Source organism: Protopterus annectens, chromosome 7.part0 (genome assembly GCF_019279795.1).
Source record: "Protopterus annectens isolate FY-2018-M chromosome 7.part0, PAN1.0, whole genome shotgun sequence".
NCBI classification, from domain to species: Eukaryota; Metazoa; Chordata; order Ceratodontiformes; family Protopteridae; genus Protopterus; species Protopterus annectens.
In genome coordinates this window covers 378,607,331-378,619,876 of record NC_056739.1, presented here as the reverse complement: position 1 = coordinate 378,619,876, position 12,546 = coordinate 378,607,331, and positions in this window count along the sequence as shown.

Below are 12,546 nucleotides of genomic sequence, written 5' to 3'. Positions count from 1 at the left end.
TTTCTAAAACTTAACTCATCTAACTGCATGGTTGTATTATATATCCCTCCTGGGCAAAACATTCTCATTCTAGAAAATATTCTAGCCTGGATATCTGAAACAATACCGAACAAAACCATTATCCTAAAGAATGTTAACAATGACTGGCAGAACTAACTTCACACCACCCTGCAAACAGTATAAACCTCTGTGGCTTTACTCAGCTTATGAAAATTCCTACCAGTTATAATGAAAATAACATCCAACTCTCCACCCTGGACTAGATACTAATCTCAAACCCTTCTAACCTTACATTCTCAAGCATACTGTCCGACTCCTTAAGTGGCCACCTACCAGCCTATACTCACAGGGCTATCACTCAACTCTCAAAGCAACGCAAGTTCAAATCTATGCACAATCTACAAAAATTCAGCAAGCAGGTATTTAATGAATCTCTAAAAACTATAGAATGGTCCATTCTAAAAATCATTCCCCTTAATGAAGCAGTTGAACATTTCAACAGCACCTTCCTTAGCATTCTTAACTTGCTATCCCCTTAGGGAACAAAAAGAATAAAAAGTAACCATGTCCCATGGCTCACCAAATCATGTAAAATTCTATTGAAAGACAGGAGCAAAGCATGGGATGCCTGGCTAAAGAATAAAAATGACATAAATCTTTAGTTATAGAGAGAACTCTGCCATCAAAAAAACAAAAAACAAATATTGCATGACAAAAATATCATACTGTTCCTACATTCAAGATAACCACAAAAATACCCTGTCCCACTATCCCACTACTGACTTACCCTACCCTCCCTTCCTTTATAATACTCCCCTCAGGTTACACTCATACCTTTTCCACAACTATTCCTACTATCCCCTCTATCACACCCTACTCTTCTCTACTCGTGCCATGCTACGCCTTCAGCAAATACAATCTACCATATTTCATGACCTCTAGAATATTAATGATCATTATGATAATCATATATTATGCAAATAATGCTGCATTTTCCTATTATCAGGTTTTCCGTATAATTCATGCTTGAACGCTATGACTTTATTATGTCTTTTGAGTTTTTATTCTGACAAAGTAATGTGTAGTTTTCCAAATTTTGTGCTTGAATGTTATGACTTTATTATGTCTGTCTAGCTTTCATTCTGTTAACCATATGTATCTGGAACGTTTTCCCCTGGGCCTCCACTGAAAATGGGTACCTCATGACCCAGTCTGACTTTCCCAGTAAACAAATGCCAAATAAATAAATAGATAAATAAATAAATAAATAAATAAATAAATAAAATAAGTACTTAAATAAATAAATAAATCTGTTCCTGCAAAAAAATGCATTAAGTAAACATGCGTGTTCATAAAATGATTTCAGTAAGTTTTTATTTTTTTGTTATAGAAAAAGTCCACAAGCCTATGCATGTGCTTGAATGGGAAGCTCAATTAAAAGCCAAGGAATTATACTAGCAAATTTTGCTTAATGGCAGCAGACCCCAGAGCTAAACAATAGAACATGAATTACAAGTTTACTCATATTAAGAAGGGCAAAACTGCAATCTATTATTTAGTTTTAATAAAAAATTAATTAAGTGCTTGAGTTTGTTTTATGTGATTTTACAGTATGTATATTAATGTTTGCTAAACCTGTATGACTTTTTAATTGCACTACCTCTTTTTTAATTGTATTTTCTTTTATATAGAAAATTTGCAACTTTGAGATCAACTTTTGATGGGCTGATGTTTATCACATGACGGGTAGAGGGACGTTTAAAAGGCTATTTTGTTTTGTATTGTATACTCTAATGAAGTTATGTAACAGTGGAATAAAGTGCTTACTCTTTGATATTAAAATGTGAGACTGCATTATGATTTAAAAATTTTGATTTATTGGCATGACGAGGAATTATATATTTATCTTTAGGAGTTTATGGGAATATTTTGAACTTGTGTTTTTGAAGGGTTGAAGCATGATTATGAAATGATGTTTTGATAAAAACATAAGGTTGCAGAAATTAATGATTGAAATTTTAAAAATTAGTTGGAATAAATGGACATTGTTAGTGATGCAAAGGTTTATGTATGAATCATGCTGGAGGTATTGGAGGATGTAAACATACAGAGGATGGTTTATACTGCTTCATTGTTAAAATACGTTTTATTGTGCCTGAGTCACTAAAGGCTACACATTTAAGGTATTATATCATGTAAATGTATACATGTCGTATATTAGAAACTACTAAAGATGTGTTTAATATAATTCCAGAGAGTATTTGAAACCAAACAAACTGTTATTGCTATTGCTATCAAACTGGGATTGAAATATGTTATATTATAGGGAAAAGACAGAAAGTTTATTGTCAGAGAGATGAATGTTATTCTGGATGTTTATGTTTTGACAAAAATGGACTACTCGTTGTAAGATTTTTATATTAGTCCTAGGCGAGAGAAATCACATGCAGTGATATTTAACAAATTACACATAGTCCATTGTAAGTTGTTTTAAAGTTGTATGTGTGCACGTGTATATGTGTGTGTGTGTGTAATTTGTTTGTGTTTGTTTGTGTCTTTCGGCTTTTCCCGGTTAGGCGTCGCCACAGCGGAACTCCGGTCCGCTAATGATTGGTAGTTGATTTTTACGTGCCGAGTTACCAGCCCTGGTGCACAACCTTCAATGAAGGTACACCCATTCATGCATGTCTCCACGCAGAAGACGCTCTAGCTGAGAATTGAACCAGACAGCGTCTTACTATGAGGCGGCAACGCTACCGCAGCACCACCACCGTGGATTGTATGTGTGTATGTAATAAACTATTTAAATCCCATATTCTTTTCCAGGGTATAGGCTGATGGGAAAATGTATTCCTAAAGAGAAAGTGAATAGAGTATCAATAATTGTTAATGCAAATACTGAAGCAAGAGATATAACCGAGACTTCATAGAATATTGCAGACAAAAAGAAGAATGTGGTTAAAACATAACAACTGATCTTTCAAGTGGTGGTCTTCCCAATATACAACTAGTGCAACTGTTTGAGGTCCAGGATAGATAAAAATACTAATACATTGCAGGCTAGCATAATAGATAAAGTAGGAACTGAGATTTTGCATTCTCATTTGCAAGAATGGCTATTTTCAGGTTCATTTTCCAATAATAAAAATACTAAAAGTGGTTTCAGCCTGTTTTTTTTTGATGACAGAATTCCTTTACTGAGAAGGTTGAAGTGAATGCAACAGTAAGAGACAAGGAAGAAAGAACATAATATTTTCAAATCAGAAGAAAGGTATAGCAATTTAATTATGTTGGGGGGTATCTTTCTGGTAGATGTCATTTCTGGATTAATATGCTAAAGCTTTTGGGTGTTCCTGCATTACAAATACAGTAATTTATATACTGGGGAAAATAACCATTCTTTTGCCTACTCACACCTGAACATCAGTTGCTTCCATTTAGTCTCCTTAACTATTGGGTCTACTGAACTCTTCTGTCCTCACTGGATATCGTCTAACACTGTTCAGTGTCAGTGACCAGACTGAGGTGTCCTGTGATACTCACACAGCTGAGTGAGTGTTTTGCCCCTGTGGCTTAGCCACTCCCATTGCACTCACACAAGGCATACAATGGGCAATGAATATTGTCCATGCTTTTTCATGTGACTCAGCCAAACCTCCTTTCTCCTTGTAGGTAACACCTCACAAATGTCCCAGTTCTCCACCAGTGACCAACCACAATGTTGTGCCTGGACTTGCACCGCCTTAAATCCCTTCCCCTGGCACTGACCAAGCTGCCATAAGTCACTAAGCCCCACCCCCATCTCCTCCAGCACACTAGCTGCTAATCAGTCTCAGGCTGTCTTTGTCATACTCAGGAGTTATGTTGTATAGGATGTAGGCATATACTTCTGGTAAAACACATAGTGAATTATTTAATGACTTGGAAAATATTTTCTGATCAATGCTATAATTATGCGTGAAGAAGCTTTCAACTCTGTGTTGAAGGAAGGAATATGAAAATGTAGGTAAATAAAAGCTGAATCAAAGATTAAACAACATTTTCACACCTACAATAGGTATACAATAAACATTAAGCTCAATTATATATTGTGCATTGAACGTTTAGGTGATATATGGGGATGGGGAGGAGTATATACAAAGGTTTTTGTTATAATTAGGGAGATTATAGGACTATAGGATGGAGAATAATGAAGTTAAACAATAGAAAAGAATGTTACAGACTGGATACTAATTCTGTGGTAAAACAGGACATTAAGAGGCATTTCCTAATCTTATTCATTGTTCATTTATAAATGAATTAATTTTATCAGATCTGTCTAACATGGTGAAAAGCCTATGAGGTAAAGTTGTTATGGTAATATGGATATTAACAAAATAATAGTGTATTAGTCTTATGACAGAAAATGTAAACATTACAACTGGGGGTTGAGAAGTGGCATTATTATAAACAAGAGAGAGAAGAATAAAGAATAAAGAAAGAAACAGAAAAATAAGAAAAGATTTATAAACAAAGTGAAGAATGAAGAAATGATTCTATGTTAGTGAGGTATTTTAAAAGAAATACATGTGCCTGGATTTCTTGCAAGGTGAATATGGTTCACATACTAAGCATAGGGAAATAATGTAAAAGAATGTTTTATATATCAAATATTTCTATAAATGAAGAGATAGGGAGGGAATGGTATACAAAGAGAATGTAAAAAGATGGATGAAGAAGTAGTAAGACATATGAAAGCTAACATAAGTGCTGGGAGATAAAATGTTAAAAATACTAAAAGCAAATGGTGCACCTGGGAAATGGTGGCATTATCTGTAAATTACAAAACAATACCAGAAGGGAATATGGATGCATATCCTTTACTTTTACAGAAATGGCAGAAAGCAAGGGAAAAAAAACATAGTCAAGCTGTTTAAGCATTGAAAATTGTATATGAGAGGATAAGCAAAGAGAGTGCATAACACTGGAGGCCATTAGCTTTATTCATTATTGATTATAAGGTCCTCACTAAAGTGTTGCAGTTAAGACTATGTTGAGTATTGGTGAATATTTTGGAACCCGTGACAGTTGGTGTTAATAAATAGATGGGTATACACATTATAATTGATTTTCAGAGAAATTATATATGAATTTGGGAAGACTAAGGTGTGATGATTTATAGTGGACAATTGTTTTACAGAGTGGCTATTTAATGAATATATATATATATATATATATATATATATATATATATATATATATATATATCGGGTGAAATGTCAGATGAAAACCTGAGTATGTTGGTTTCTGGACTGAGCACATGTTATATGCACTCATAATGAAGGCAGTAGTTTCAGACTACAGTAAATAGTCTGATTGAAAGGTAGAAGTATGGAGCAGTATGCTGTCTTGTTTAATTGCATAGATGATTTGGTCTATATTGTTAAAACCCAGGTATAGATGATGAGGATTATAAATAGTTATAATAAGAGAAGTTAAAAAGAATAGGATTCTAAATCAATAAAACCAAATATAAATTATATGGTGGTATAGCTAAGACAGAAAAAAATAAAATTAAATTTTGCAGAAATCAAAATATTAGGAAGCTCTTTTGGGAATTGGAGAAATAATGACCAAGGAATGAAAACCCTTGATTACAGAAACTATGATAATGAAAGAGCATTGCTTCAAATAATAGGAGGGAGGATAAGGAATTAAAAAAAAAAAAAAACGGAAAAATAAACCCTGTGAAAAATGATTAGACATTATACAAGAAGGTACTCATGTTAACACTGACTGAATCAAATGAAAATTAATTTTTGCATTACTGCAGAATATAAGACATATATCCTGACATGAAAGAAGTACATTTTAGTTGTTTTTCGGAGGACGTTTTTTTTTTCAAGAAAAATGTACAAGGGTGGGCATTCTGATTATGAACGTGCCTTGCATTACTGTAAATAAGTATATTATAGCATTTCCATTAAAATACTTATAGCATATATTAAATAGAAGGGAAAGTACACAAGACTGACTTAATCATCTGAAAAAGATAAGTTTAAAATAGAATTATTTAGTAGACTGGAAAATGTTACGGGCAACATATTAATTAGCTGTACAGGAGAATTTATTTATTCTTTGGATGGTGTAGGAGTTATGAAAGGAGACAGACATAGGAAGCTAAAATTAGATATGAATACATCAGATTTAGAAATAGTAGCATGGAAAAAATGTACCTAAAGAAAATGAGAAATTAAGACAGCTTTGATTATTTTTGTGTAGTAAAGGCTTTTTCTGACAGAAAACTTGATTAAAATGTTATGTTTTACAGGTTATAAAACAGTGTTCTTGATATTGACAAATAAAGCAAAAGTGGGCTAATTTATAGTTAGACTAGATACTTTCAGAAAAATAAAACATGTAGAAAGCTATTTACGTAGGGTTGTAATGATTTGGAGTTGAGATTTTGTTATAAGGATAGGGAAGACTGGTGGAAGCTTTTATGGAAAAAATGAAAGACTGAATATATATTTCTGAGATGTAAGGAAAAACGTTGCATTCACTTTTGGAATGTGAATTTCTGGATTAGGAAAAGATGAGTTGGTCAATAAGTTTGTTTGTGTCTTTTGGCTTTTCCCAGTTAGGGGTCTCCACAGCGGAACTCCAGTCTGCTAATGATTGGTAGTTGATTTTTACATGCCGAGTTACCAGCCCTGATGCACAACCTTCAACGAAGGTATGCCCATTCACGCATGTCTCCACACAGAAGATGCTCTAGCTGAGAATCGAACCGGACAGCATCTTACTGTCCGGCGACAATGCTACCGCAGCACCACAACCGTGGGTTTAGTTGGTAAATAAGTAAATATTTATATTAAAGTAAAAAAGCAGGTGAACTCATTATTAACAAAATATGCATTTTGTTTGTATGGGTACATATTGAAAGACACAGCAGATGAATATAAGACATGAAAAAACAGGGAGAGTGGACAGATATGTAATAATGGTATATGAGAGGAAGATGTATAAGGGAGTTGAATGAAAAGAATGGTAGTTTAAAGGGAAAGTAAAGGCAACTGATGTGAAAAAAGAGATAAAATCCTTTAAAGATTGGTATGGCACATGGATGACTTGGTTTAGCTACAACAATGCATGAATGTTACAGACTGGATGAGCAACAAATGAATGTTCTAGGGAAAGTATTGCATGAGTGGTAGGTTGAAAAAAAGGAATGAAAAATGAGCAATGTTATTTTAGTGTCAATAAATTTACTTGGCTTGAGAAGAACAACAATGAAATTAAGAAATGGAGGCCACTGTAATGGCTAAGACAGATTACAAGTTATTGACCAAACTAATTTAAATAAGAGTGAGTAGGTTCTTAGGGACAATTTGGAGCCAGATATACATGGAAAGCATAAAAAAAAATATTCATGAATTGTTGATGGTATTAGGAGAAATAGTAGAGGATATAAGGTAAGAAGATAAGACTGAACATATGAAATGTTACAAAGGTATTTGATAATATTAATCAGAAAGAAATTATAAAGAATTTCAATATGTTATTGATTCAGTGAAAATATATGAGGATCATTTGCTGAAATGTATAAAAATTGTATACAAGAACATTTATTAATAGATATTTAGAATGAAGAAGGAGGAAAATGTTAAATGGCAGTATGCAATGAATCCTACTTTATTTTGGTTGTTAATAAATGCATTAACTATGAAATTAAAATGACAGTAAGATGAAAAAAGGTACAAAAAGTCATATTATATTCTTCTTCTGCAGATGATATGCTGTTTTTAGTATGGTAGATGAATTTGGTTTCTTATGTGATGGATATTTTAAAGTGAGTACTGGGTAAGTTGGGGTTACAATTAAATAAAAAAAATGCAATGGTTATGGAAGGACTGCTAGGATATGGCAGATGTACTTTTATATGAGACATATTGGAGTTCCAGCTACTGAATCTGGACAGTTGTATGCTGTAAAACATGAATGGGAAAGACTGATAGAAGAAATTAAGGGATAAAATTAACATGTCAAATGCCTATAATAGGTCATATAGAAAGAGAGCTCATTGGGTGACATCAGTACTACTGGGAGAAGCAGTATCCTTCAATGGACGCCAGGTGTTAGCTCATTAATTTGTTGGGTGAATTTCTACAACAAAATACACTTTCACAAAAACATGGCTTTTCAGATAACAGTGGGGAGTAGGGTTTTACTCTTTCTCTACTATTGTGCAATGTCGGAGTTGGCACAAGATGCAGAGGGTGTGAAGGCACAGACCTTCACCATAGGTGCAGGGGGTTTTTCCCCCTGCAGAAAATATTGTTTTTCTTTTTCTTTTTTTTTTTTTGCATTTGTGAATTTCAACCATTGGTAATTGATTTAATAAATATTGATATAATGGATCATTTCAGACAATTATATCTATTACCACAAAGTATGGATATACAATGGATGGGGACAGTGCTTTCTGTAACATGGTAATCAAAGCTGAACCCCCCCCTAAAAAAAAGGGGAGTACTTCCTATGAAGGAAAATGATATGATCAGATACGGTATAGGTCATTCTATTTTAAGGTCTTTATAACTGAGATAGATAAGGAAGATAAGTTAGAAAAGGAAAATTATAATGAGTTTGTCTTATGGAAGGAGAAGCCAAGCCTGTGGATAACAGGAATTTGTGTTACACAAATATAATGTGTAAATATTATGCAGTACCCATTTGGATAACAAATCGAGATAAATCTTAGGAAGACTGACAGTGAAGGATAAAAGTTGAGTCTACAGTATGAGTTTTTGTGTGAGGACTCATGTATGACAGAATTACTATAAAAGAAGAAATTAGGTATAAAGTAAAAGAAAAAAAAAAACAAAAGATGAATTTATGAGCATTATAAAGTGAAAGGAACAATTGCACATTTTTTCTTTCAGTGTAATAGGTTTAAAGGTTTCTGGGAAATGTTTGAAAAAATGACATGGATTCCTTATTCAAAAAGTAAGCCTGCAAACTGTTGTTTATGAAAATATGACAAAAGAAGAAAGTGAGGAGAATATGTTAAATAGTAGTAGTTCAGTGGGTGTGCTATGGCATGGAAGATGTGAGGAAGTAATGAATGAAATAAATGGTGTTCTGAGCATACAATTAACTAGGCAATGAAACAAACATATGCACAGAGAGAAGCATCGACTGTTATGAAGCATTAAAAACAAGTTTATGATAAAAGATAAAAATTATTACACATTGAGTTTGATAGGAATGCAAGTAATATATTTATACAGTGAAGTGCACACTTGTTTGTAACTCTATTGAGCTGTAATCAAGTCCTACTCCTTCCATTAAGTGCCATGGGATCTTTAGCTCACATAGATGAGACCTGTTTAACATTTCATCCAGAGGCCAGCATATTCAATGCAGCACCATTTTATGCTGCACTGTGTCAATAGTACGCAATGTGGCAAGATTCTAATTTATAGAAGGCTGATAGCTGTCTAATTCACTGTTGTGATGTGGTATTTTGGTATCATTCTGACTTACACTTACAGCACTGAAATACAGTTATATATTCTAATGTGACAATGAAGTGCGATGCTATTCTGGGATTTATGACAGGTGTACTACTTCCTGAGGGTCAATTATAGTATTTTCTAATATGATCTGTGCCAATCCTATTAATGAGAAGACATCTGTGGCACATTGTTCTTGTAACATTTAATGTTTTGTAAAAAACAAACGATGCAAGCAAGGTAACCAGGCACAACTCCTTCTGCTGTTTAAATAAGAATGTCTTTATTATAAAAATGAACAAAAGGTAAGCGCTTTCGCTAAAATAGCTTCATCAGAACTTTAAACAAATAAGAACTAAGTGATACATTTATAGTACTGGTCATAAACCCTTGACCAACCCAAATCGATCATCAGTTCAAATTAAAATCATATGATGTTACAACGTATCAAAGCTTACTTACTCTTACTTCATGTGTAGGATATACCCTACATCTCTGGCTGAAGTGCGACATAGACAAATAGGTATCTCAAAAATGCAGGATAACAAACTTCTATGTTTGAATATCTAGCAGTGTTGCTGTGGAATAAAGTTGTACAGGCTTTATATACATCAACTGAAGAAATATCAGGATGTTTGCTGCCATGAAAAACACAAATGTGTTTAGTTATCTGTTACAGAACATCATCAGAGGAAGCAGCAGACCATTGAGGAAGAGTAATATTTTGTGTGTTATGAAGAAGAATTAAAGAAATGAGCTTTGCTGGATGATAATAATTTACGGTGATTATGCAGATTCCTATTTTAGGAACTAACTGCAAAGCAATTCAGTCTGCAACTAGACAAGAAATCCTTTTCATCTGTAGCGCTTCCTGAAAGATGGTGTACAGCCAAAGTACAAACCTGCATCTTGCTTTAGAGGGCTGGTCAAGGTTTTATGCAGGCTAAGTCTAGTTTGATTTCCACATGCAACAGACTTCTAAACTTGATGTGTCATATTTTATCAAATTAAACATTGTGTAAGCCTAAGCATATAGGTGTTTAGGTGTGTCTCTCATTCTCTCAGCATAAAGAGTATGAAAAAAAAGTAAAATAATGAGGGGAAAAAGGCACAAAATAGGGACAGATGTTAAAATAATGCTCTTATAAACTTAGAAAAATGCTAGAATAACAAGATTTGTGTTTGTATGCATTTTCTGAAGGATATGAAGTCTGAAACTCAAATGTATGTTATTATGTAATCCTCACCGACTTCACAGAAAACCACACATTTTATGAGGAGCAGACCAAAAATATGAGGCAAAAATCTGGACATTGTGTGAAAATCTGGGCAGTTGAGAGGTATGGTGTCTGTGATTGTGTTTGTCTCTTTGTGTTTACTGGGAAAAAAGTGACCAAAATTCCAGCAGTGATGCTTAGCATTTTTGCCAAACTGTTTACTCTGAATATGCCATATTTTTCACTTTTTGAAAGAGGGTATGGCACAGTTTGGATTTGGTCTGTCCTGCACATATCTCAACTAGTAAATGTCCTGGTTTTTTTTTTTTTTTCAGTTTTAGTTTACAGGAACGTCTTACCATCTTACTATGTATAAAGAAGGCTGGTATATTCATTCTTTTTATGATATACACAGAAAGAACATGTACCCCACCTAGGCTGCTGTTAGATTCTAAGTCATTGGTTGCAACTCCATTTGAAAGAAATCTAGAAGTTTCTAGCTTGGCTAAAGTGTCTGCATTGCTTACTTTTCTTCACTTCTCCCAAAATCTAGTAAAAAGTATTTGCGTTCAACTTAGTAATTATTTAGGTTTTTCAGAAACTGGTAATTTCATAACTCACACAGTGCAGAACCCAAAAAAGCTTTTTTGTAACATTACCATGGCCAAAATCAGAAGTAACTTCTGACACGTAAACATCTTGCAGCATTTTCTATACCATTGTTTGTCGTTCTAATTCTGACTTTAATATAAAAGGCCAAGCTGTGTTCAAACAATGGCCCCACAAATGTGATCATTAACATTGTGCAAGAAAACGTTTCCAAAAATAAAAAAAATATGGTAATAATCTGTTTTCTCAAATGGACTGTGACTTATTCAGATAATGTTGATTAAAAGCCTCCAAAGCTCAACATCCCAAACACAAAGCAATGAGACATAGACTTGATCATCTCCCCTCACTCACAGACAGGACCCATATTAAATCCCATTTCATTTATTTATTTATTTTATTTATTTACCGGGATAGTGCACTGATCTCAATGAACCATTTGCAGGTACAGCCTGGGTGAAAAAGATCACCTAAGAAATGAAGAAAACATTTTTACAGATACAAAGATATGATAAATATATATATATATATATATATATATATATATATATATATATATATATGTATATAAATACACATTTATATATGCAAAAATGTGCTACAACTTTTAGTTCAAGAAGCAGTTACTGTAACAATATCAAAACATGGATGGAATATGGAATTATGCTTAGAAGAGCTTTATGGATAAGTTGTAGCCATACTGACTGAGATGGCTTATGCTATAGGGATAGCAGCATGCCATTATCCAAAGAGGTATGAAGACATGAGAAGAGGCAAGAGATAATGGGTCTATTTCAGTTTGCTGCAATCACATTGCAGAAAACACCTATTCATCTACCCTAATTCAGCAAAAATCATTTCAGTGATTTGCTGAATTTATTGAGGGTAAGAAAATACTTGCCCTACAGCAGAACGGACCAACAGTTAAGCACATTAAACCCACACAAGTGGGGAGCTTCACCCCCACACCCTTCCTAACTACATATACTAAATCTGAGATTACACTACAGTGGAGCAAAGGGCAAGGGGAATAAGTGTTCACTGCAATGCGACTGCAGCAAACTAACATAGACCCATGAGAATTGTTGCAAGAAAGGATCCTGAGTCAGCTTTTGGTGGATAATGATTAATATTTCATAAGTTTATCACAATCCATTTGAGGTAAGTGACTGTAATATAAGTAATCTAATTACTTTTAAACAACTGGTTGAAAAACATAAACT